The 24,759-nt window shown below is 39.1% G+C and overlaps 1 protein-coding gene across 1 annotated transcript in view; it reads left to right on the forward strand.

Moving 5' to 3' along the window:
• Positions 1-24,759, forward strand: part of LOC106064009 (cholesterol 7-desaturase nvd-like) — a 75,541-nt gene that overhangs the window by 1,147 nt on the left and 49,635 nt on the right. The gene's annotated exons all lie outside the window — the stretch shown is intronic.

Raw genomic sequence — 24,759 nt, forward strand, 5'->3', positions numbered from 1 at the left:
TTGTTCTGTAGATAAAGTGAGCTGTGCATAAAACCTCATGAATGCGGTGACCTTTGCTTTATGTCTTGGTTGTTAGCTTTACGATATGTCTTGGTTGTTAGCTTTATGTTATGTCTTGGTTGTTAACTTTATATGTCTTGGATGTTAGCTTTATGTTATGTCTTGGATGTTAACTTTACGTTATGTCTTGGATGTTAACTTTATGTTATGTCTTGGATGTTAACTTTATGTTATGTCTTGGTTGTTAACTTTACGTTATGTCTTGGGTGTTAACTTTATGTTATGTCTTGGATGTTAACTTTATGTTATGTCTTGGTTGTTAACTTTACGTTATGTCTTGGATGTTAACTTTATGTTATGTCTTGGATGTTAACTTTATGTTATGTCTTGGATGTTAACTTTATGTTATGTCTTGGATGTTAACTTTATGTTATGTCTTGGTTGTTAACTTTATGTTATGTCTTGGATGTTAACTTTATGTTATGTCTTGGATGTTAACTTTATGTTATGTCTTGGATGTTAACTTTATGTTATGTCTTGGATGTTAACTTTATGTTATGTCTTGGGTGTTAAATTCATACTTTTGTCGACTCCTATAGTTCTTTTATGTCGAAAGTTCCTTCACAGTTAAGATGATTACATACTAGCCCAAACCTCCCGTAACACGATCGTGTTGGGGTGCGTCGGGGAGGGGGTGGGGCTGGTAGCCATGACCTGTCCAGAGCGAATACCATACGACCAGTGCTGCCATCGGGACCTCTAATTAAGAAACGCAAATGGTGAAGTGAAGTATGGGATATATAGGGCAGTTGATGTAATGGTCATTTGTTTCTATGGCCGACGGTTAACGAGGATGTCATGCGGCCAGCACAACGACCAACCGCCTTTACTTTCCCAACTTTGTTAATTGCACATTAGAGCTGGGTGGGCTTAATCCCAGTTTTAAACCAGGGTCCACTCGGTTCGGAAGCCAAGCGCCTTACCACTCGGCCACCACGCCCTCCCCCACCCCAAAGAAATTTAACTATTTGTATATAACTGACACAGAGAAAAAATGGAATAATGAGTTGACATTACTTATGAGTGATTCACTAGTTTGATAGCAAATCTCAAATGTCTTAGTAACATTTAAAATACATTTTTTGAAGTAGATTTCGAATCCTAATTCATGTTACTAATACGCAGTCAAACATTCACCTAATCTTCAACAAGAAATCTCGGCATTAATAGCGAATAGAACGAACGCTGGATAGGTCGAGGCGAAATATTTTTATTTTATTTCGATTCTGTTGACCGCACCATCTCAGCTCTAAGCTTAAAGAGATTGGATGATATATCTGTTGTCAACGGCCGTTGACTTGTAGCACCAAACTTCTGGTAGACAACTAAACCGCTGTAGGCGTACTATATCTAATATAGTGAAAATCGTAGTTTAATTATTTTTTTTCTTACTTACTAACTATTAAGTTTAATTAAAATTTGTAAAAAATTTCAACATGTGATAGAGGTTGAAACGGACATCCATGTTTTCTGGTCATGTGATATCAGTTTAGCTCTCGTGCTTGTGTTTGCAATGTTATCACAGCGCCTTGAGCCTACATATTGTTTGTTAACAGCGCTTTATAAATAAAATTTTTATTATAAATTATATAAATATATATATGTATATATAACTAATAATAGCTTGAAGAACTTACTTGTGAACAATACCAAATATAACCTTTATTATAATATAACCAAAATCGGATTCATATGAAACAAAATAAATTTACTATGGAGGGATAATGATAATTTGTTATTTGAACAGAATGTAACTCACTACAATAACCCTTCTTTTCGGTCTCACGTTCTGGAGTCGTCACACCTATGACGGCAATGCCACCTACCTTGCATCATTCAGAACCAATCGCTAGCCTCTTCCCACCGTCACCATAGAAACACACTCACACCATATTACAGTATCGTAGTTCCGGGTGACGATCCTCGAACCCACAAGAGAAGCGTGCAGACCTGTGGTTGATCAAAGGGTTAACGCAGTGATATCGGTTGATATACGGACCATTACAATTTTCTGCTATTATTAATTAGAGAGTATGTTTTCTTACTTTTAAATTTCCGTAATTTTTTTTTTTTTTTTTTTGATTTTTTTTTATTCAGTACTGAAGAGATGACATTGTCAACAACACATAAGACACTAACATAAGTTTACGGTTTACACAACAGTTCACGTTAAAATTGTTCCTAAACTGTCCAGACTTGACGATCACTGGGTTGTCCATTGTCCTGTGTTGTAGACGAACGAAGTTATTGGGATTCTTTCGGAAGGGTCTGTCCTTACATTGCTTGAAAAAAGAGGGGTTCTGGACAAGCAGTATTTGCACAACAAAATTTTGTGTAAGGATTTATTGAAACTTGTATAGTGCAGAAGTTTTTGAATATTTTTTGTGTTAGTAATGTATTACTCATTAAAAGCGTATCGTATCTTGTGTAAGTTGGATGTGGCTATATATCTAGATCACAACATGGACTGCGCATCAAAGTGAAAACAACTCTGCACTCCTTAATCAACGGATTCGAACACAAGCCTTATTATTATCGCATCGAGTGTTGGATGATTCTGCGCGATAGCTGTATCGATTGAATAGTTTAAGCAGTTGGTGAATGTAAGGACACAGTTTGAAGCAATTTTAGTTCCGAAGTGCCTTGTATCCTGCAGAATAAATTACATTAATGTCATCCTTAGCTAGTTAAGTGTCTAGGACAGTCTAGGTCAGCGGTTCTCAACCTTTTAAGTTCGGCGACCCCTTTTTACAATCCCTACTCTGCGGCGACCCCCATCCACACAGCAATAGAAGAATAGACAAAAACAATCCATATTTTCGATGGTCTTAGGCGACCCCTGGCAAATCGTCAATCGACCCCTAAAGGGGTCGCGACCCACAGGTTGAGAACCCCTGGCCTAGGTGATCGTAGTAAGCTCCCATAAATAAAGTAAAGTTCCCCCATTCAGACCTTTTGTCTATAGAGCTGCAGATGATGTTAATGTGGTTGGCTGTGCAAAGAGTTGTCTAGCAGACGACACTTACGTTGGCCTATAAAGAAGTTTTGAGTTGAGTCCATGAACTGTGTTATTCTGTCACATTTACCATTTAGCCAGCGGTCAACTACCAAGTTGTCATGTGGCTAGTCTTTACTTTCACCAACCCAAGTCAGTTACCCACTAGACTCAGGGGCGCCCTTAAACAAATCCCTAAGTTCAAAATCCCATTCTACACTGAGTTCGAACCCCAGACCTCCAGGCTCGCAAACCAAGCGCTTAACCACTCGCTGCCTAGTAAGCTTCTTGCGTTTTCGTGAGTTCTGAGCTGCTGTCATGCATTCTCCTGGTGTTTGCTTAAATCATTCTAATTTAAAAAAAAAGTTTTACAAAGTCAAGGAAGACGTCAGCAATACTGAAAGCAAGAAACATTCAAGGAACAAATAGCGCACTTTTTGGAATAATTAGATCAAGATAATCTTAGAATTAAATAGGAGCCTGTTTAATGTTACCCAAAATCAGTCATCAGAAAGATGTTCTGTAATCACAAGAAATTCAGTACGCAAAAGAAGTGAACAATTATAAAAGATGACCAAACCCTACATATTTTATCCATATCTGTGAATACTGAAGGATTAATTTCCCTTATAGGTATCAAACAAAATAATTAATTACCAGTAGTCAATTGACTAATTGGTTAATTTTTTAAAATGATTGATTCATGCCTTGTCCATGCCAATGAAGATTTGTGCAAAGTTTCACCCGAGAAAAGATATGGGAGAAATAACGTTGAAATAAGCTTTGTAACGACAGACAGACAGAGTGAGTTGATATAAGCTTTGTAACGACAGACAGAGTGAGTTGAAATAAGCTTTGTAACGACAGACAGAGTGAGTTGAAATAATTTTTGTAACGACAGACAGACAGAGTGAGTTGATATAAGCTTTGTAAAGACAGACAGACAGTGAGTTGATATAAGCTTTGTAACGACAGACAGATTGAGTTGATATAAGCTTTGTAACGACAGACAGAGTGAGTTGAAATAAGCTTTGTAACGACAGACAGAGTGAGTTGATATAAGCTTTGTAACGACAGACAGAGTGAGTTGATATAAGCTTTGTAAAGACAGACAGTGAGTTGATATACGCTTTGTAACGACAGAAAGACAGAGTGAGTTGATATAAGCTTTGTAACGACAGACGACCATTGTTATCGTGCAAGTAATCAGCACGACGTTATTCTGTTTTTACTAATTGACGCCCCCCCTCCTCCCTCAGTCCTCTTCAACCACGTAACCCCCCTCCCCCAACCCCGGACGTACTTCAATGTACTGACAGGCAACTCTTGTGTAGCTGTTGACACGAACTTGGGTCTTCTTGACCTGGCGGGATGTCATCTTTTATTTAGAACCTCCCAAGCGATTAAGATAACTTCGCTCAGGTCCTCTCTGTCTTAACCCCCCACTCCCCACCGTCTCACACTCACGCACACACGCAAAGACATGTTGTGGTTTTATTCATTTGACTTAGTACTTGTACTTCTGTTATTTGTGCCAGATCAGCGGACGTGTTCACGGTACTTCTGTTATTTGTGCCAGATCAGCGGACGTGTTCACGGTACTTTTGCTTCTTGTGCCGGATCAGCGAACGTGTTTACCATCACCATACTATCAAACTTCCCACTTCTTGGGACTGATTGGGTGTTTCTGTTTACATCGGCTTCTGGTCTGTGCGTTCTTGGTGGCGCGGTGGCTGAGCGATAAAGCGCTTGGCTTAGAACCGGGGGTACCGAGTTCGAATCCTGGTGAAGACAGAGATTTTTTAATTTCGGAATCTTTGGACGCTTCTGAGTCCACCCAGCTCTAATAGGTACCTGACATTAGTTTGGGAAAGGTAAAGGCGATTGGTCGTTGTGCTGGCCACATGACACTTTCGTAAACCGTAGGCCACAGAAACATATGACGTTTACATCATATGCCATATAGACCACAAGGTCTATAAGGCGAACTTTATTAATTTCAAGGGTCACCGATGTCAAAGAACCACCAATTTCAGAAAGCTACCAATTTCAGTGGGTCTCCAATTTCAGGGGGCCACCAATATCAGAAGGCTATCAATTTCAGGTGGCCTACAATTTCTTAAGGACACCAATTTTAGAGGTCCTCCATTTTGAAAGATCCACACATTTCAGAAGGGCCTCCCGTTTCAAAGGACCAGCAATTTCAACGAGAAAAGGAGTGACAACCTCGTGTAAAGCTGTTTAATATTTTAAAAACAAAACATTTAATTAGTACCCTTTGATAATCAATGTAACTTTTACTGGTGGGCCATTTAGCACACACCTCCTTAAGAGTGTATACTTTGTCTCGACCACGCAACCAGATGTTTGAGATTTCGATATGGCGGCCATCTTTCATCGGCTTGGTTACCATAGAAATAATTTTGCAAAGTTTCAACTTGATCCGCAAATGGGTGTGCGAGAAATGACATGTACAAACTTTTTACCAGACAGAGTTAATATAAGCTTTGTAAAAAAAACAACAACTGGTCTTGTGAAGGTACAAACAAGTTGATTAAAAGCTTTGTCCATTGACAAATACATTTGCTAAAAAAAAAAAAAAAATTGGACTCGATCTGCAGCCCAATGCCTACGTTCTCAATATGCGTAACAGAATTAGGAAAAGAAAAATTCTTTCTAAATTCCAGTCCCACTTTTTGAAAAAACTTTCTCTGTTATTCGACCAACATTGCGGCCCCCAACTCTTTATTTTCTTCCTAGCATTGTTGTCGGTGGATTGAAATGGTCGTAATTTTCGACCCTGTTTAAGTTTGTGTTTGTGTGTGCGTCGTTTTTTTTTTATTCGCTTACCACGTGATTTGGTCCAAATAAGCGATTTTTGTTATCTCCTCAAGTACATCAAACGTATAGGATAGGATTTATTTCCGTTTATTAGCCGTGCTGGAATAAGGCTTGGGGAAACTAGGCAGCCGCCTATAGCTCCGACTGTTGGGGGCTTCACATTGGACTCAAAGAAAAAAGTATTCTTTTAGAGAAAAAAATAAGTGTGTAGCCCCCGCCTGCCCTTACTAAATTCCGGCCCTGGCTCTATGTCTACTAACCTCGGTCCATATCTTTTACTATAACTCAAGGTTTATTCTCGTATGTTTGGATCTGCTTGTCAGGCTACACTAGAAGGCCACTGTTTCTTCCTAATGGTCGAAAGGTCGAAACGTTGTTTCTAGTCTGGGGATGAATTGCTCGTGCAATCAACGTTATATGAATTAAACTTACTTTGTTGATTTAGATATAGATAAAAGGAAGTTTTTTATTTCATTACGTATTTTTCGATCTTAATTTCTTGTTTTTCTATATTATTTGGGGGCCACCCTAATTTCTTGTTTTTCTATATCATTTGGGGGCCACCCTTATTTCTTGTTTTTTTATATTATTTGGGGGCCACCCTAATTTCTTGTTTTTCTATTTCATTTGGGGCCACCTTAATTCCTTGTTTTTCTATATCATTTGAGGGCCACCCTAATTTCTTGTTTTTCCTTATCATTTGGGTCCACCCTAATTTCTTGTTTTTCTATATTATTTGGGGGCCACCCTAATTTCTTACTTTTCTGCTTCATTTGGGGAAACCCTAATTTCTTACTTTTCTATATCATTTGGGGCCACCCTAATTTCTTACTTTTCTATATCATTTGGGGTTACCCTAATTTCTTGTTTTTATATATCATTTGGGGGCCACCCTAATTTCTTGTTTTTCTATATTATTTGGGGCCAACCTAATTTCTTGTTTTTCTATATAATTTGGGGACCACCCTAATTTCTTTGTTTTTCTATATCATTTGGGGGCCACCCTAATTTCTTGTTTTTCTATATCATTTGGGGCCACCCTAATTTCTTGTTTTTCTATATCATTTGGGGCCAAACTAATTTCTTGTTTTTCTATATAATTTGGGGGCCACCCTAAATTCTTTGTTTTTCTATATCATTTCAGGGCCACCCTAATTTCTTGTTTTTCTATATCATTTGGGACCACCCTAATTTCTTGTTTTTCTATATCATTTGGGGTCACCCTAATTTCTTGTTTTTCTATATCATTTCGGGGCCACCCTAATTTCTTGTTTTTCTATATAATTTGGGGGCCACCCTAGTCACTTCGTCCATGGCCTCCAATTATCTAAAGCTGTTATTAGGATTTGGTCCGTATGAGCGGCTGTTCTGGTTAACCGACGGCCCCAATTAATTAGATTTGGCTGTATTTATCTTTAACCTTTGCACATTTCTCTCCCTTTAAGAAAAAAAAAATTTTTTTAATTTGGATATCAGCAATCTAATAAGCAGTCATCTCTTAATAGTTTCTTATTACTGACTTGTATCAAGTCAGATATCTTACAATTTGCGTAGTTTTAACAATAGTCTGTTGTGTTACTGAGAAAATGTAATACTTCTAAACCCTGCACAAAAAACCGACCCGAGAATCCCCCATAGAGAGAATGCACATCAGCAATAAAATTGTAATTGAATGAACCACAAAAAAAAAAAAGAGGTCGTTTGATAATTGAAATGGTGTGTAAATAAATGACAAAAGATTAATTGAATTGAAAATAACATTTTAGTGATCGTTGATGGGATTAAGCAGAGAAGGATGATGTGGGTGTGAGAGAGAGACAGAGAGAGAGACAGACAGAGAGAGAGAGAAGGTGGAGTAAGAGAGGAACATGGAGGTAGAAAAAGAGAGAGAGACAGAGATACTGAAGGAGAGACAGAGAGAGAGACAAAGTGAAAAAGAGAGACAGACAAAGCGAGATATAGAGAGTGAAAGAGAGACAGAGAGAGTGAAAGAGAGAATGAGATACAGAGTGTGAAAGAGACAGAGAGAGAAAGAGAGTTAAAGAGAGACAGAGAGTCAGGGTGAGGGCTTGAGAGGTTCAAATCCTCTCTTCCAAAATCCCTGGACAGAAACCCCTTTTTTAAATACGTAATGCACATATGTCACCATGTAGGTCAAGGTCGTGTAGCTTTTCAAACCTGTCAAATCGGTCTTCATGAACTCTGGGACAGTCACACAAGAAAATGAAACACTTCCTTTCTCCAGCGGTTGCACCGTGAGTCGAAGTTTGGCCTGGAACTGTGTCAAGTAGGAACCAACGGGACAATCACACCCTCTCTGCATTGTCCTTCAGTCCAGTCTCGGGTAGCCTCCACCACTGCGATGCCCAGTGAAAGAAACAGAAAGGGGCGGGGGAAGGAAGAAAAAGAGAGAGAGAGAGAGCAGAGAGAGCTTGACGGAGACCAAGAGAATGAGAGAGAGAAAAAGAGACTGATAATAAATGTGAGAGATAGAATGATGGTGAGATTTTTCCTGTCTCTCTCTCTCTCTTCTCTCTCTCTCTCGCTCACTGTTAACCCGGACCACAACAACTCCGAGTTCCGGTTAGTGATTCACATGTAAGATTTTCTGCTTAATCACGTGCACAGCGTCATGTACACAGACTAATTGTGTGCAAATAATATCAACAATTCTTCTGTCGTTGGATTCTAATATTACTGCTTATTATGTGTTTATACCTTTCATGTACAATTCTACCAGTATTTATGTTTGGGAAGTGATTTGTTTTACAGCTTCGAGCTGCTCTGATTTACTTTACATCAACACTTTGTAAACAAAACTGATCAGAAAACAAGGCTACAAAGTTTGTGTAGAAACACAAACTCATAGTCGGCCCTCCGAAGTGGTCCATTCGGGCAGGCAAAAAGGGGAGGTGTCAATACTTTCTGCATGAATATCACAAGCAGTGAATTACAAACTAGCATCAACCACAAAATTTTCTCCATCAATACAAAAAATAAAATTAGGACGATTACATTATGAAAATGTTGTGGATACTGTTGTGTTGTTAGTTCGACTGATACCACAGGATGCGCAGATTTATTAGTGTTATTATTATTACATTGTAAATATTTATATATACGCATTCTTGGAACTCATGAACTGATAGTTATGAACATATATAATTCAATGTGAACCTGGCCTAACTGTGGTTATTGAATGATTATCTAATTGATTTAATGGTTTTGTAAATGGCCTGGAGTCATGTGTTGTAAGTTAGGATGATTTTCTGAAGTCATGTTTTGTATTTTCGGATGGTCTCCTAAAGTCATGTTTTGTATTTTCGGATGGTCTCCTAAAGTCATGTTTTGCTATATTTTTGGATGGTCTCCTAAAGTCATGTTTTGTATTTTCGGATGGTCTCCTAAAGTCATGTTTTGTATTTTTGGATGGTTTCCTAAAGTCATGTTTTGTATTTTCGGATGGTCTCCTAAAGTCATGTATTGTATTTTCGGATGGTCTCCTAAAGTCATGTATCGTATTTTCGGATGGTCTCCTAAAGTCATGTTTTGTATTTTCGGATGGTCTCCTAAAGTCATGTATTGTATTTTCGGATGGTCTCCTAAAGTCATGTATTGTATTTTCGGATGAATTTCAAAAGTTATGTTTTGTTTTTTCGGATGAATTCCTAAAGTCATGTTTTGTTATATTTTTGGATGGTTTCTTGAAGTCATGTGTTGTATGTTTGGATGGTTGCTAGATATATTGATTAACTGCCGAAATGTTTACTATTTTCTATTAACTCTGTCTGTCCGTCTGTCAGTCTGTCTGGATATATTCTTTTAAACGTTTTTTTCTTTCACTTCCCATTCTCGAAGTTGAAACTTTGCTCAATTATTCATTTTCGATGACAGCACATAAATCAATTAAAAAAAAAAGGATATGTCCCGCGAAGGTCATACGATGTCTAAGGATGTGTACCGCGAATTTTTAGATGTAACAAAACAACAACAACAACAACAACTAAATAATAGACATTCTTTCCGAGGGTAGTGGGTTTAAAATTTTTTATTCTTATTTCTAAGTCAATCACATTGCTACATTCTGTGCTCTAGCCACTGAAACAGAGACTTAGCGAAACTATTGAGTTGATAAATTCAACCGGAAGTCACCTGTAGACTTTGTTTCACGTAAGGTCTGTTTGTCTCGACGTCAATCACCAAACTGAAACCGGAACAACATAAAAAGTCACACCATTCATAGTAGCTGTCAGATAAGATGGAAGAGATTTGATCTTTTGTTGTTGTTTTTTTTTCTGGCCCTATACAAGTTTTTATTATTTGATCTTCGTAGATCTTCAGTGCGTGAAGAGAAGAAACACTCGGAAAATACATTTAGATGTTTTTAATGGATGTCTGTGTCACTAAGGTATACATTGACATACACATGATTAGGCGCATAATTTACTTACACATTGTTAGGCGCCTCGTTTACATACTCATTGTTAGGCGCCTCGTTTACATACTCATTGTTAGGCGCCTCGTTTACATACATATTGTTAGGCGCCTCGTTTACATACACATTGTTAGGCGCCTCATTTACATACACATTGTTAGGCGCCTCATTTACATGCACACTGTTAGGCGCCTCTTACATAGACATTGTTAGGCGTCTCGTTTACATACACATTGTTAGGCGCCTCATTTACATACACATTGTTAGGCGCCTCATTTACATGCACACTGTTAGGCGCCTCTTACATAGACATTGTTAGGCGTCTCGTTTACATACACATTGTTGGCGTCTCATATACATACACATTGTTAGGCGCCTCGTTTACATACACATTGTTAGGCGCCTCATTTACATACACACTGTTAGGCGCCTCATTTACACACACATTGTTAGGCGCCTCGTTTACACACACATTGTTAGGCGCCTCATTTACGTACACAGTGTAAGACGCCCCATTTACATACACGTAGTTAGGCGCCTCATTTACATACACAATTGTAGGCGCCTCCGCGCTGTGTCTTGTGCAGATAAGTCTGAACGGAGGTAACACTCAAATAACGAAATAACACAGGGCGAAATACCAACAATAGAAAGGTAAAGTCGACGCTGAGGGACGATCTCGAACAAGAAGTTTAATTCGTAATGAAGGGAACCATCGAATGTCGTATCTTATCTTATCTTATACAATACAGACGTTACTTCAAAAAAAAAGATGATTACGTCCTACGCGTCATGCATTCAGTCATGCATATTAACCAATGACTTAAATTCTGCCAAGTCACTGGTTTTTCTGGCTGGCTCAGGCAACCCATTCCATGCTCTAATAGCACTATTATTACAAATTTGTCCTAGCATATGGGATGAGGAATGTGCCTCTATCTTTATGTCGTATTATCTTAATATATCTACACCAGAAACTAAAGCCGATCTCACTCTAGAGCTGCCAAGAGTATTCTGTGTTTACGTTCGTTACATCGTGAATCCTGGTCTAGGTTTTTAATAGTCGCATCATTGTCGCTAAACCAAAACATTTCCCTTTTTGATGGTTACTTCAATAGCTCAAGCAAAAATTGAGAAACCACAATGCGTCAATTGTAACGACGTTCTATTATCAGAATCAAATTCAATCAATAAATCCGAACCGTTTTTTTTTTGACGTCAAACATCCGACATACAGTATTTGAAATATAAACTGAGTCAAGAGATCTCAAATTCACTGCTGGCTAATATGATACAAAACATATAATTCGTTGAAGCTTCTTATTTGGTGGCCCTCAGCATCGCTAGAGCGATGAAACCTCGCATCATTATTATTATTATAGCTTTTATATAGCGCTACTTTCATGCTTACAGCATGCTCAGAGCGCTTTGGTCCAATCTCATTTGTGGACCGGTTGGGGGGGGGGGTGAGGGGGTATCTAGGAGTTGGTTTTCCGTGCTGCCTTTAGGCGCTCAGTAAACACAACTCTGCCCGAGTCGGGTGTCGAGCCTCGAGCCCCCTTCTAGGTAGCCAAGCCAAGCCAAGTTCAAGCGCACTTGGCCTCTCGACCACGCTTCCCACAATTGCAGATATCATTGCAGATAGCTTACTGTTGCCAGTCGCCAAATACATTGCTCGAGTAATGATTACAGCAGAACTAAATTTAGTTCAATCTCTTTATTTAATGACATGGCTCACTGAATATCTGACATGTCTGATTATTTATTGATCAGATACTTCTGGAAATTATACATATCTTTTTATATCTGCTTGTCGTCCCGTCTGAGACATATGCCACCAACCAGCTTCCTTGAGGCGTCTCGGTTCTGGGCAAATTTCTCCAACTGTCCAGACGTCTTGCCCACCAGCTTGGCGTCTGCTTCCAAATCGCGGCGCCACGTATTCCTTGGGTGCTCCAGGTGAAGGCTTGTCTTGTCATGCTGGTGAGGCTTGTGAAGGGTGTGGCTCCACTTCAAATATCTATCATCCAGCTTTCAGAATCCAAAGATGTTGCAAATTGACCACAATCACTGGTTTACGTAAGAATGTCGACTTTAGAGACGAGTTTCTCTTTTGCAATCTTTTTGAACCGATACCTACAGCACGTGACTTATGAAAATGTTGATCTGGGTTTCAACTTTTGGTACCAAATGAGCCACCAAAAGTCATCAAAAACTCGTCGATGACTATTTAGTAAATGCCAAAAGAATTACAAAAAGTAATAGAAAATGACGTTAGTGTTTTCAATGTTGCGAGATCGAGTGTTTTAAACAGTCGAATGTTTTCAATGTTGCGAGATTGAGTGTTTTAAACAGTCGAATGTTTTCAATGTTGCGAGATCGAGTGTTTTAAACAGTCGAATGTTTTCAATGTTGCGAGATCGAATGTTTTAAACAGTCGAATGTTTTCAAACCTTTGTCATGAGTTTCACGCGTCCAAAATGTTCTGCTATTTCACACTGAAGGGAGCTAACTGTCAAGAGGCAAAGTTTTACCTTTCCTTGTTGTATTTGTGATAAATGAGATCAGTTGTAATTTGAAAACAAAACCACAGTTGGAATCATTTCATATCGGTGAAAGTGAATTACAGAAAAAAAACAACAAAAAAAAAAAAACCACAGCTGTTTGACATCTTTGTCATCTTAAATCAGTTCAACCCCCTCCCCCCCCCCAAAAAAAAAAATAAAAAAATTTCCAACTTGTTCAATACAGAAGTAGACTTGATGCAGAAGATGACACCAGTTCTGATCCTGTAAAGATTTTACCCTAAAATGTTTGATTTGGTGAAACGGAAAAAAAAGCTCGACCTTCAGAATGATGTTGATTTATTTGACAAACTGGCGCAACAATGTAGAATACAGTTGCCTTAGCTGTTTACTATGCTCCGTCGAATGCTTTCATATTACCAGATGAATATGGTGATCACGTGATATAAAACTAAATAAATGCAAGTACTAAAGTTAAATTTAATTTATTTTAAAATTTTCAATATTCATTGTTTCGTAATTAAATTGATTTAGCTATTCATTTCAGATACTTACATTAGGATAACGACCTTATAACATTAACATAAAATTTACTGTTGGGGGTCGCCGCTTAGTTGGCAATTATAAAAAAGTTCAACAACAACAGCAAAAAAAAACAACTGTAATTCAATGGATACCAGCTCATATAGAACTAGAAGGAAATGAGAAGGCTGACACACTCGCCAAGAGTGGGAGAACTAACTCACTAATAAACTCTGCACTCTATCCAGAAGAAATGAAGAAATTAATCGTAAATAAAATAAATGAGAAATGGACGAGCTCTCATCCAAATCACAAGAAAGATGACGCTTACTATAAGCTATCCCGACAAGACCAACGTCTAATCTTTCGACTCAGGACCGACACAACAGAATGCTACAACACATGCACCGGAAGCTCAAAATTGGAACCAGTGAATACTGCCCATGTGGAGTATCACCTGAGAATGCCGACCACGTCCTCCAAAACTGCTCTCTTTACCAAGAGGCCCGTATAAGACATTGGCCCCAAATCACCCCCAATAGAAAGGAAACTATATGAAGAGCTCCCTGATTTGGAAACCACTGCGTAGTTCATCTCATGTATTGGTCTACTCATCTGAACACTCCAACATAACAATGAGAACGAAGAAGAAGAAGAAGTAAAAAAGGAGTCGCGGAACTAAAAATGTTGAGAACCGCCGGACTAAGGGATAGGTAAAGGTGAAAAATATATATAAATGTACAAGTTATATCAGTATAGATAAGAGTTTCTCCCAGAAAGTCGATTGAGATGCGACTTGTTGTTTTGTCTGTCCGTGAATCTTTTGTTATTTACTTAGCCTCCCTGAGCCTTGTCTCTCCCACTGAAGCACAAGACAATAACAAATCTGTGTCACAACTATTTTATGTCAGCCTAGAAGTATGACCACAAAAGGTTCTTGTAATAAGCAATGCCCACTTCCACTTCTATAATGATTGTCCTTCTAAATGTATTTTACCTGTTATTAAATGGGCATGGCATTGCCTAAATTGTGCCGATGTGCCGAAACCCCAAAGTATCAAAATATACCGATTATTAAAGCCGCTTACTTTTAATTTCACCTCCCCTCCTTGGCAACACTTTACAGCCCCAGCGTGGCGCTTGGGTGGAAAGCTTGGTCAGAGGAGACGAATAGGCCATAATGGGAGAAAAATGAACCCCCTTTTTGGGACAAATGGAATTTATTGAACAGGCGGTGATGAGAGAGCGAGCCCCAACAGCCGTACATTTTCCATACACCTTTCCTTAACTCTTTCTCTCCGTAGTTATTTACCACATTCTGATGGAATCAACGTTTGTATCGTCTGTTAGGAGAGAAAGAGTTAATGATCCGTTTTCATGGCGGACTCCCTTGCGGAGGTGCTTGCATAGAGAAAGAAAATAAGGGCTCCCCAGGGTGCTCGACTTTCGGCCTTCTCTCTGTCTTAATATGTCGGCATCAAAGAAAAACGGATGTATCGAATTTGCATCAGATTGGAACCCTTTTCAGACAGAATGATTGCTTTTATTCGGGCTGGTGGAGGGAGCTTCCATCGACGTAGACTTTGAACGGACATGGTTTGATCTCAAAAGGCAATCGGAAGTTACGTCATCCCTTGCTAAACATTGTGTTGCTAAGGCAATGTCTCCAATGCTGAATTGAATCCATTATACAATGTAAACACATATAGCTGATAAGCTAAATAGACAAACTATAAGGTCAATCTATAGATATTTCTATGAGCTATCTAGATCTAACCACTTGTCAAAGAAAGATAACTTTCGGGACTCATTCTTGAATGAAACACAAAATTACACTTTTAATTGCCAGCTATAGCTCAATATTATAATTTCACTTCACTAACAGACAAACAGATTAACGCATCCACGTCCAGACCATATCCTACTGTTAAGGAGTCGAGGTTATTGAGAAATTGTATATTATTATTATAGCTTTTATATAGCGCTACTTTCATGCTCAGAGCGCTTTTTGTTCCAATCTCATTTGTGGACCAGTTGGGGGGGGGAAGGAGAGGGAGTATCTAGGAGTTGGTTTTCCGTGCTGCCTTTGGGCGCTCAGTAAACGCAACTCTGCCCGAGTCGGGTGTCAAACCTCGAGCCCCCTTCGAGCCAAGCCAAGCCAAGTTCTCTCGACCACGCTTCCCATGATCATGTTACTCAACAATTAACGTTAATTTCGTCCAGAAGTGTTTTAACCTCGACAAACACTTACCCGACTATTGCCTTCTGTTGTAGACACATGTACGTACCCGAATTCTCTGATATTGGATTCTTTCGGAAGGAACTGTCTTTAGTTTCTATGGAAGCCCAAAGGTTCCAAGACACATGCATGTTTTTTGTTGGTGCTTTTTGTCAGCCAGCAAGGATGAATTCCTATTGTAAACAGTATGTACAACCAAGTATACTTAGAACTGGGCTAATCAACGCAGAAAATGTTCTTATACATCACCTAGTCATTATCACTTTTGTGATAAGTCGTTTGTCCTGCGCCTTAGTATACAGGCTGAAAGGTCCAAAGGAAGTTTATTACAATGAGGTTTTTTTTTCAAAATCACTAGTAGAGAAACCTCCACAAGTTGACAAACCGGTACTGATTTCCAGATTCTTTGCTATAATTTTTTTTTTTTTTTTTTTTTTTTTTTAATTTCGGATGTCTGACAGTATCAAAAAATTTTTGTTATTATAACACATTTTAAATACAGAAAAAAAAGGGACTGATTAAGCTTTCAGGAAATTGAATAATTAGCAGCTGTGTCGAAATTCGAAAATTTTAATTTATGAACATCAGGACTTAATCCGTAATTTCTCACACGGGCTTCAACCAGGGCCGGCTTTAGGGCACTGGAACATATGCGGCCGCAGTGGGCCCCGCACTTTCATAGACCCCGCGCTAACTCTAGTTATACATTTTAAAATTAAGCCATTTTAACTTAAAGCAGGGTTTCCGCGGCCTCTCGATTGAATAAAGACGGCATTGTCAGCTTAAATTTAATAAAAATAATAGTGTGAATTTTAAACTCAACGGGAAGTTCCAATACTTAATTTCTTGTAATAGTGAATGGCATAAAGATCTAAATCTATCTCGATCTCTTAAATAAAAATAAAAATCGATATTTTGCTAGTCAATAGTAAATCTAAAAGGCAGATCTGAATGTTTATCGGCTTTTTGTTGGAAAACTACCTTCTATTGTAGATAGCTCCTAAGGTTAATTTGATCGTGATTTTGCAATTGTAAAGTATGAATAAAATGCAAAGACAAATTTATTTTTTCTATAAAAAAAATCATAATTTTTCACTTGTTATCCTTATCCCTACCCAGACTAGGCCCCGCGCAATCCGTTTCGCACAGGGCCCCGCAATCGGTAGGGCCGGCCTTGGCTAAAACTAGTCGAGTGATGGGTCCAAACGGCAATGAACCCCTTGCTGCTACTCCACAGGCTGTGGGCCCCCTAATGGCCGTGGGCCCGAGTTCATTGAACCCCTTTGCGCCATTGCTGCTACTCCACAGGCTGTGGGCCCCCTAATGGCCGTGGGCCCGAGTTCATTGAACCCCTTTGCGCCATAGCTGCTACTCCACAGGCTGTGGTCCCCTAATGCTCGTGGGCCTGAGTTCATTGAACTCCTTCGCGCCATGGATGCTACGCCACTGCTCTAAGAAATGCGAGTCGGAGCCGAGATCTAGTTAAAGCAAAAAGTTTTGATAAAGTGCACAGATTTTTTTTTTTTTTTTTTAATCTGGGTCACGAAACTAAATTTGAAAAGGCGAAATGAAAGAGAATTGTACGGAGACAGTTATACGCAATTCTTAAACTTGAATATTTATGAGCTTTAGTCGGTGTGAAGGTTGTCTTTATCCACTTCACGCCGACTATAGCTCATAACTATTCAAGTTTAATATGTGTCTTTATCCCCGGAGGATTCCAGCTATCCGTCGCCTCAACGTGGCGCCTCAGGTGAAAACGGTCTAGTAGTGGAAGTAGATAGGCTAAGTACGAGTAGCGAACCAGGCCCGGCCGGGCTTCCCTGGGTCAGCTTTTGTTTTTTTTTTCTCTCACTCGGGGTTGAGATGGAAAAAACTCCCGGAACCCAGTCCAAAAAGTCCGTCACGTTGTTCCACTAAAGGGGTCGTCATCAGAACCAGGAGCCTGGAGTGGCGACTCTTGCACGGAATTGTGGCGGTAACAGTACAGGAATATGAGACAAGCTCCCCGCAGTAAGCACTGTTCTCGGCCTCTTGTAGCGAGTGGAGACGGTGCGCTGTGTACACGGCACGGTCCGATTTTGCCCATTCAATCAACATGGCCGCCTACCGCTGGGAGCCCTCAGACAGGACAGGGGTGAAGAGCCCCATCTCTAGGCCTGGTGGTTGGAATAAAGTCTTTCTAACGACCAACGGGATGATGGCGCCGACGCCCTACTGGACCTCACTGAAAGTGTCTTTATCCTGAATCTGTTATTTCGGCTCGTCATCTGTAGAACACATACAATCGTTTTTAAACGGCATTTTTTTTTCAATGGACCTCATCCACCAATCGTAAACAAGCAACATTTAGCCACGTGATTCTCTATCTCTTCTATACAAATTACGCAATACACACAGGCTATCACGTGATAGTTTTTTTTTCGTAGTTATATCAATAGTATCACGTGGCTAAATGCTGTTTATTTACGATTGGTGAATGAGGTCCATTGTTTGTTTATATCCGTGACACCAAGCTTCTATTGCGTTCACATATCCACCACTCTGTCTGTCTATCTCTCACACACACACACACACATTTTCACTTTCTCTCGCTATGTCTGTTTTCTCTTTCTCTCTCTCTCTCTCTATCTTGCTCATTTCCACTTTCTCTCGTTCTCTATTTTGTCTGTTTTCTCTCTCTTTCTCTCTCTTTCTCTCTCTCTCTCTCTCTTTAGCTTGTTTCAGTAAATGTTTTGACTACTTTAACCGCTGAGTAAAAAGGACCACACTAAAACCGCTAAAACGCATTATCTGTTGCAACATACAAATATTTGCTACAACAAGCTTGTCGGGGCAGTCGGGGGCAGTAGAGGGCACATTTATTTTGACTTGACGCCCCACACGTCAGCGTTATTTACGAGCGGCCCCTGCGTATCGCATAAGCCTACATTTAGCTTATTTGTGTGATGACATTGTATTTAATTTACTTATAACTTACATTTCAAATTTTAAGCTGTCAAAGGGAGAGAGAGAGAGAGAGAGAGAGAGAGAGAGAGAGAGAGAGAGAGAGAGTTTAAGTCATTGGTTAATATGCATGACTAAATGCATGACGCGTAGGACGTAATCATCTTCTTTTATGAAGTAACGTCTGTATTATATAAGATAAGATAATTCTGAGACGGATTATATTTAAAGATGGATAGAGACAAATGTATTTATTATGCATAGGTTTATAGAGCTATTGATAGATTTATAAATGAATAGATATATTTATGGATGGATAAATACATTTAAAGATTAATGCACATATTTATAGATGTATAAAACATTAATGTTTCTTGGAAACTTCGAGCTTCCATAGAAACTAAAGACAGTTCCTTTCGAAAGAATCTTAAATATCAAGGACTTCGACTGTGTCTACAATAAAAGACAATAGTTAACTTAATGATGGTCAAGTTTCCACAATTTCTGAACATATTACAATGAACAGTGTAAATGATCATGAACTATATACAACTTCTCACTAACCTTGACTGTTCAACAGTAGTATATGGTCTGGACGTGGATATGTTAACCTATTTGTCTTGTCTGTTATTGTAAGTGAAAGTATAATCTGAATAAACCACCAAAAAAAAAAGAAGATACATTGATAGATAATAGATATATTGATAGATGAATAGATATATTGATAGATGAATAGATATATTGATAGATGAATAGATACATTGATAGATGAATAGATACATTGATAGATGAATAGATACATTGATAGATGAATAGATATATTGATAGATGAATAGATACATTGATAGATGAATAGATATATTGATAGATGAATAGATACATTGATAGATGAATAGATACACTGATAGATGAATAGATATATTGATAGATGAATAGATACATTGATAGATGAATAGATACACTGATAGATGAATAGATACATTGATAGATGAATAGATACATTGATAGATGAATAGATACATTGATAGATGAATAGATACATTGATAGATGAATAGATATATTGATAGATGAATAGATACATTGATAGATGAATAGATATATTGATAGATGAATAGATATATTGATAGATGAATAGATATATTGATAGATGAATAGATACATTGATAGATGAATAGATATATTGATAGATGAATAGATAAATTGATAGATGAATAGAGAGATTTTTTGACGACACGATATGAAGGTACATTGATAGATACAGAAAGATTAAAGAATAAAGCATTCGTTTACATGTTTTTTAATCAAGAATATTTGAGACTACACCTCAATTTATATTTCGTGAAGTACCAAATGTTTCTTGAGCATGAAAAAGGGGGCATAAGTAACATCTTACTATAATGCAACACTGACGTATCAGCGTACTCAGTGATTTAAATACTTATTAGCTGTTTTCCAGAACTTTAATACGAGATGATCAGTAAGTCGCTTAGCGACTGAAGGAGTCCAAAAGAATAATAGATCTTAATAATCCTTATGGAAATGTGTCTTATAATGTTCCATTTCACTTCAAATTAAAAGGATAGCAGAGGAAATACACGCTTGTACGCTAGTTTCAATTCAACATTGCGTGTGACAAGAGATTATATCCAATGATTTAATTCCTAAAGGAAAAAAGTAGTTCTTGTATCTTATCTTATCTTATCTTATAAATTACAGACATTACTTTTAATGAGATTCGTGTGTCACTCTAGTCATGCATGTTAATTAGAAAATTAAAGTCTTTCGTTTTCCTGGCTGATTTAGAAAGATGGAGCATCCTATCCCATGTGCCTACATATGGATAATATATGTATCCTTCTCTTTTTGTATTTCTGAGTATTTTATTAGGTTTTGTTTGTTTGCATTAAATCTACTTTATTTTTGAGTCTGTTCCAGTTTCTTCATGTTTTCTAGAGTTGAGGGGTTCCAAAGCCGTGGACGCGTGGACTCTGATATCGGCCTCGCCAAGTTTAAATAAAGTATTGCTTTTACGTTGGTTTGGTGCATGCTGGGCTAGCTTTGGGGGCATGGTTCAGACTATTACATCCTGGTCCAGCCCTCCTCCAGGACGGTACTGGAGGAAAGAGAAGAGGGGGGGGGCTTGAACTCGGAACCACCAAGACGACAGTCCGAGGTGCAAACTACACGACCAGGCGGTGGTGTTATCTGTAATTTAATACCCATTAGCGTCACTAATATTTTGTTTCCACTAGCGTCCTCTAATATTTTGTGTCCACTAGTGTCCACTAATATTTTGTTTCCACTAGCGTCCTCTAATATTTTGTATCCACTAGCGTCCTCTAATATTTTGTGTCCACTAGCGTCCTCTAATATTTTGTATCCACTAGCGTCCTCTAATATTTTGTGTCCACTAGCGTCCTCTAATATTTTGTATCCACTGGCGTCCTCTAATATTTTGTATCCACTGGCGTCCTCTAATATTTTGTATTCACTGGCGTCCTCTACTATATTTTGTATCCACTAGCTTCCTCTAATATTTTGTATCCACTAGCGTCCTCTAATATTTTATATGTACTAGCGTCCTCTTTCAGTAGCAAGAGAATTAGACTTCCCCTTCCATACAAAGCCCTTAGGTTCGCATTGACCCTTGTTTGCGCTGCCACACATAATTACTGTCACTTTTTATGTCACATAAGTACGTGCCTGACCGCCATACTTCATTAAAAGTACATTTAGCCAGCACTCATCTGGCTGGTTAGTGCCGCTGGTATGTCATAGTCATTATTATCGAAAATGTAAAAACTCGGATCGAAGCCGCCACACAGAGCCCCTTTTATTGGTTGTCTCCCTTTATTGACTATTTTTATCCCGTTTTTTCTTTATGTCGTTTGTTTCCCTTTATTTTCTGTTCGATTCGAACTAGTTTATTTTTATGCATATTTTATATACTCTTTTTACATCAGCGACAAGATTAACTTTATAATTGACGGTGCCAGCTTTTGTTGTTGCTGGCATTTCGCAATTTTAAAACAATGCTTTGGGATACGTAGTTATGCATGTATGTTGACCAGAAATCAATGAGGATAAGGCCTCCCTTAGATGTGGTCCACCGCTTTGCTTACCTAGGCAGCATAGTGTTGAATGACGCCTCCTAACGAGAGTATGACTGATTGTAACAGGCTCTCATTGTGTATAGTTGAAGAATGCTGGGGGTTCGTGTGACCACTCAACACGTGACAGACATAGATGTTACAGATTGACTTAAATCCACTTGAGCAGACAAAATATAAAGTTTATTTAATAATAATAATGCACTTCTTGGTAGTTACATAACCCAATAAGAAACATATAATCACATCCGCATAACAGCAATATCAAATATATCCAACATGTTAAGTTCTCCAGAATGGACTTCAAGTAACGTCCGCATCACAACGGGTAACGATAAACAATAATATGTATCCAGCTCCAAATACAAAATAACTATCAAAAATACGGGGTACTTAACTGTCTTACTGATTTCAAGTGACTACTCTCTACTTAAGTTCCCACTGTCCGCAACGGACCAAAAGATACTACTCTCTTCAAGTGACCAAAAGATACTACTGGCTGTCAGTGACCACTCTCTCGACCCTTAAGGTTACTACTGACTAAGAGTCAATTTAGTCATTCTTACTGTTATCAGCAGCAGACGCCTTGGCTGGCTTAGCCACGTTCGTAGAATGCCAGTAGGTCGACTTCTAAGGACATCCTGTATGGCGATCTAATAGAAGGCAGGAGAGCCGCTGGTCGCCCACTTTTACGTTATACGGCTGTATGCAAACGCGACATGAAGCTCTTCAAAATCGACACTGGCAGCTGGGAAGAGGTGGCACTGGATAGATTCACATGGAGAGAGAGCATAAAGGAAGGGTCACGGATTGCAGATGTCATACACAACAGAAGCAGAAAGAAGGGTGAAAATGCAACGGCGCCTGGTGATTATATATGCCCAACCTGCGATCGCAGCTGTGTATCAAGGATTGGCCTCTTTAGTCACACAAGAAGTTGCAAAGGGAAAAGATCGTCTCTCGAGACGTAAAATGCCACAGAGTTCCTGTTTCTATATCAGGAGTTTCACATGTCTTTCACCCTCATGACCCGAGGTGAACATAGAACAGGCAATGTCAACCGAAACCGTGACACTTATTAGAGATTCCGCCTACTAACAAAGATCAGTCTACAAAGCACTCTATCTCACTCACTTTTTGGCTCTGATACCTCGATGCTCTAACATAGGCATCTAAGGCTTCTCGAACGCTTCTCAAAGGTGGCTTCGCTCCATAATCGGCACGCACTGACAATACTTACCGATAATCTTGTTCTGCTGGAGGCTGGTGTGGACAGAAACACTACTTACTATTTGACATCTGCGCTGGGTCGGACACCAATTTCTTATGGGTCGACCGCATGGCAAAGGAGATTTTTTTTAGCGAGCAGATTTGACTCCCGGGTGCGCTATAAAGATGAATTAAGGTGCCTTTTCGCCCTCACTGGCATAGAGAAAAGCAGCTGGCAGCAGACGGCGCATGAAAGAGACAGCTGGATAGTCTCAGGAACATCGCGGTAAACCATATGAGACTAAAGGTATAAGCCTTTACCGAAGACAGACATCTATAGCATTCTTTAGCTTCCACTGACACCTTTTGGCTACCTATAGCATTCTTTAGCTTCCACTGACACCTTTTGGCTACCTATAGCATTATTTAGCTTCCAATAACACCTTTTGGCTACCTATAACATTCTTTAGCTTCCAATAACACCTTTTGGCTACCTATAACATTCTTTAGCTTCCAATAACACCTTTTGGCTACCTATAGCATTCTTTAGCTTCCAATAACACCTTTTGGCTACCTATAGCATTCTTTAGTTTCCAATAACACCTTTTGGCTACCTATAGCATTCTTTAGCTTCCACTGACACCTTTTGGCTACCTATAGCATTCTTTAGCTTCCACTGACACCTTTTGGCTACCTATAGCATTCTTTAGCTTCCAATGACACCTTTTGGCTACCTATAGCATTCTTTAGCTTCCACTGACACCTTTTGGCTACCTATAGCATTATTTAGCTTCCAATAACACCTTTTGGCTACCTATAGCATTCTTTAGCTTCCAATAACACCTTTTGGCTACCTATAGCATTCTTTAGCTTCCAATAACACCTTTTGGCTACCTATAGCATTCTTTAGCTTCCACTGACACCTTTTGGCTACCTATAGCATTCTTTAGCTTCCACTAACACCTTTTGGCTACCTATAGCATTCTTTAGCTTCCAATAACACCTTTTGGCTACCTATAGCATTCTTTAGCTTCCAATAACACCTTTTGGCTACCTATAGCATTCTTTAGCTTCCAGTGACACCTTTTGGCTACCTATAGCATTCTTTAGCTTCCAGTGACACCTTTTGGCTACCTATAGCATTCTTTAGCTTCCAATGACACCTTTTGGCTACCTATAGCATTCTTTAGCTTCCAGTGACACCTTTTGGCTACCTATAGCATTCTTTAGCTTCCAATGACACCTTTTGGCTACCTATAGCATTCTTTAGCTTCCAGTGACACCTTTTGGCTACCTATAGCATTCTTTAGCTTGCACTGACACCTTTTGGCTACCTATAGCATTCTTTAGCTTCCACTGACACCTTTTGGCTACCTAGTGTTACTAGAGCATGGAATGGGTTGCCTGAGTCAGCCAGGAAAACCAATGACTTGGAAGAATTTAAGTCCTAGACTAAGATGCATGACTAGATTGACCTAGAAACAGGCGAAGGACCGATAGCATCTATTGAGCTTCCAATGAACCCGTTCGGCTACACAGAAGCGTGTAACTTAAGTTTTGAAAACATAGTGTTGTTGTTGTTTGTTTGTTCTTAAACTTATTCTTGTGTGCTGCTCGAACTTTCTCTCAAGTATTATTTGTTATTCTCTCGTTGATGAACTCAACCAGCGTGAAGTTATTCGATCGATTATTACCGTATCGATCGCCGTCCGTCGATCGGGACCAGAGAGAGGTCAACACAACAGCCGATCGATCAGCAAAAGTCCTTGTCGCACGTGGCCATCACGACCTGTTTTCGTTCACCGAGTTCAAGCCGGGTTCTGAAGCGTAAGGTCACATGCGGGGAGTTTGGGGGTGGGGGCGGTTGGCCCGTTGT

The sequence above is a fragment of the Biomphalaria glabrata genome, chromosome 9 (assembly GCF_947242115.1).
Source record: "Biomphalaria glabrata chromosome 9, xgBioGlab47.1, whole genome shotgun sequence".
NCBI classification, from domain to species: domain Eukaryota; kingdom Metazoa; phylum Mollusca; class Gastropoda; family Planorbidae; genus Biomphalaria; species Biomphalaria glabrata.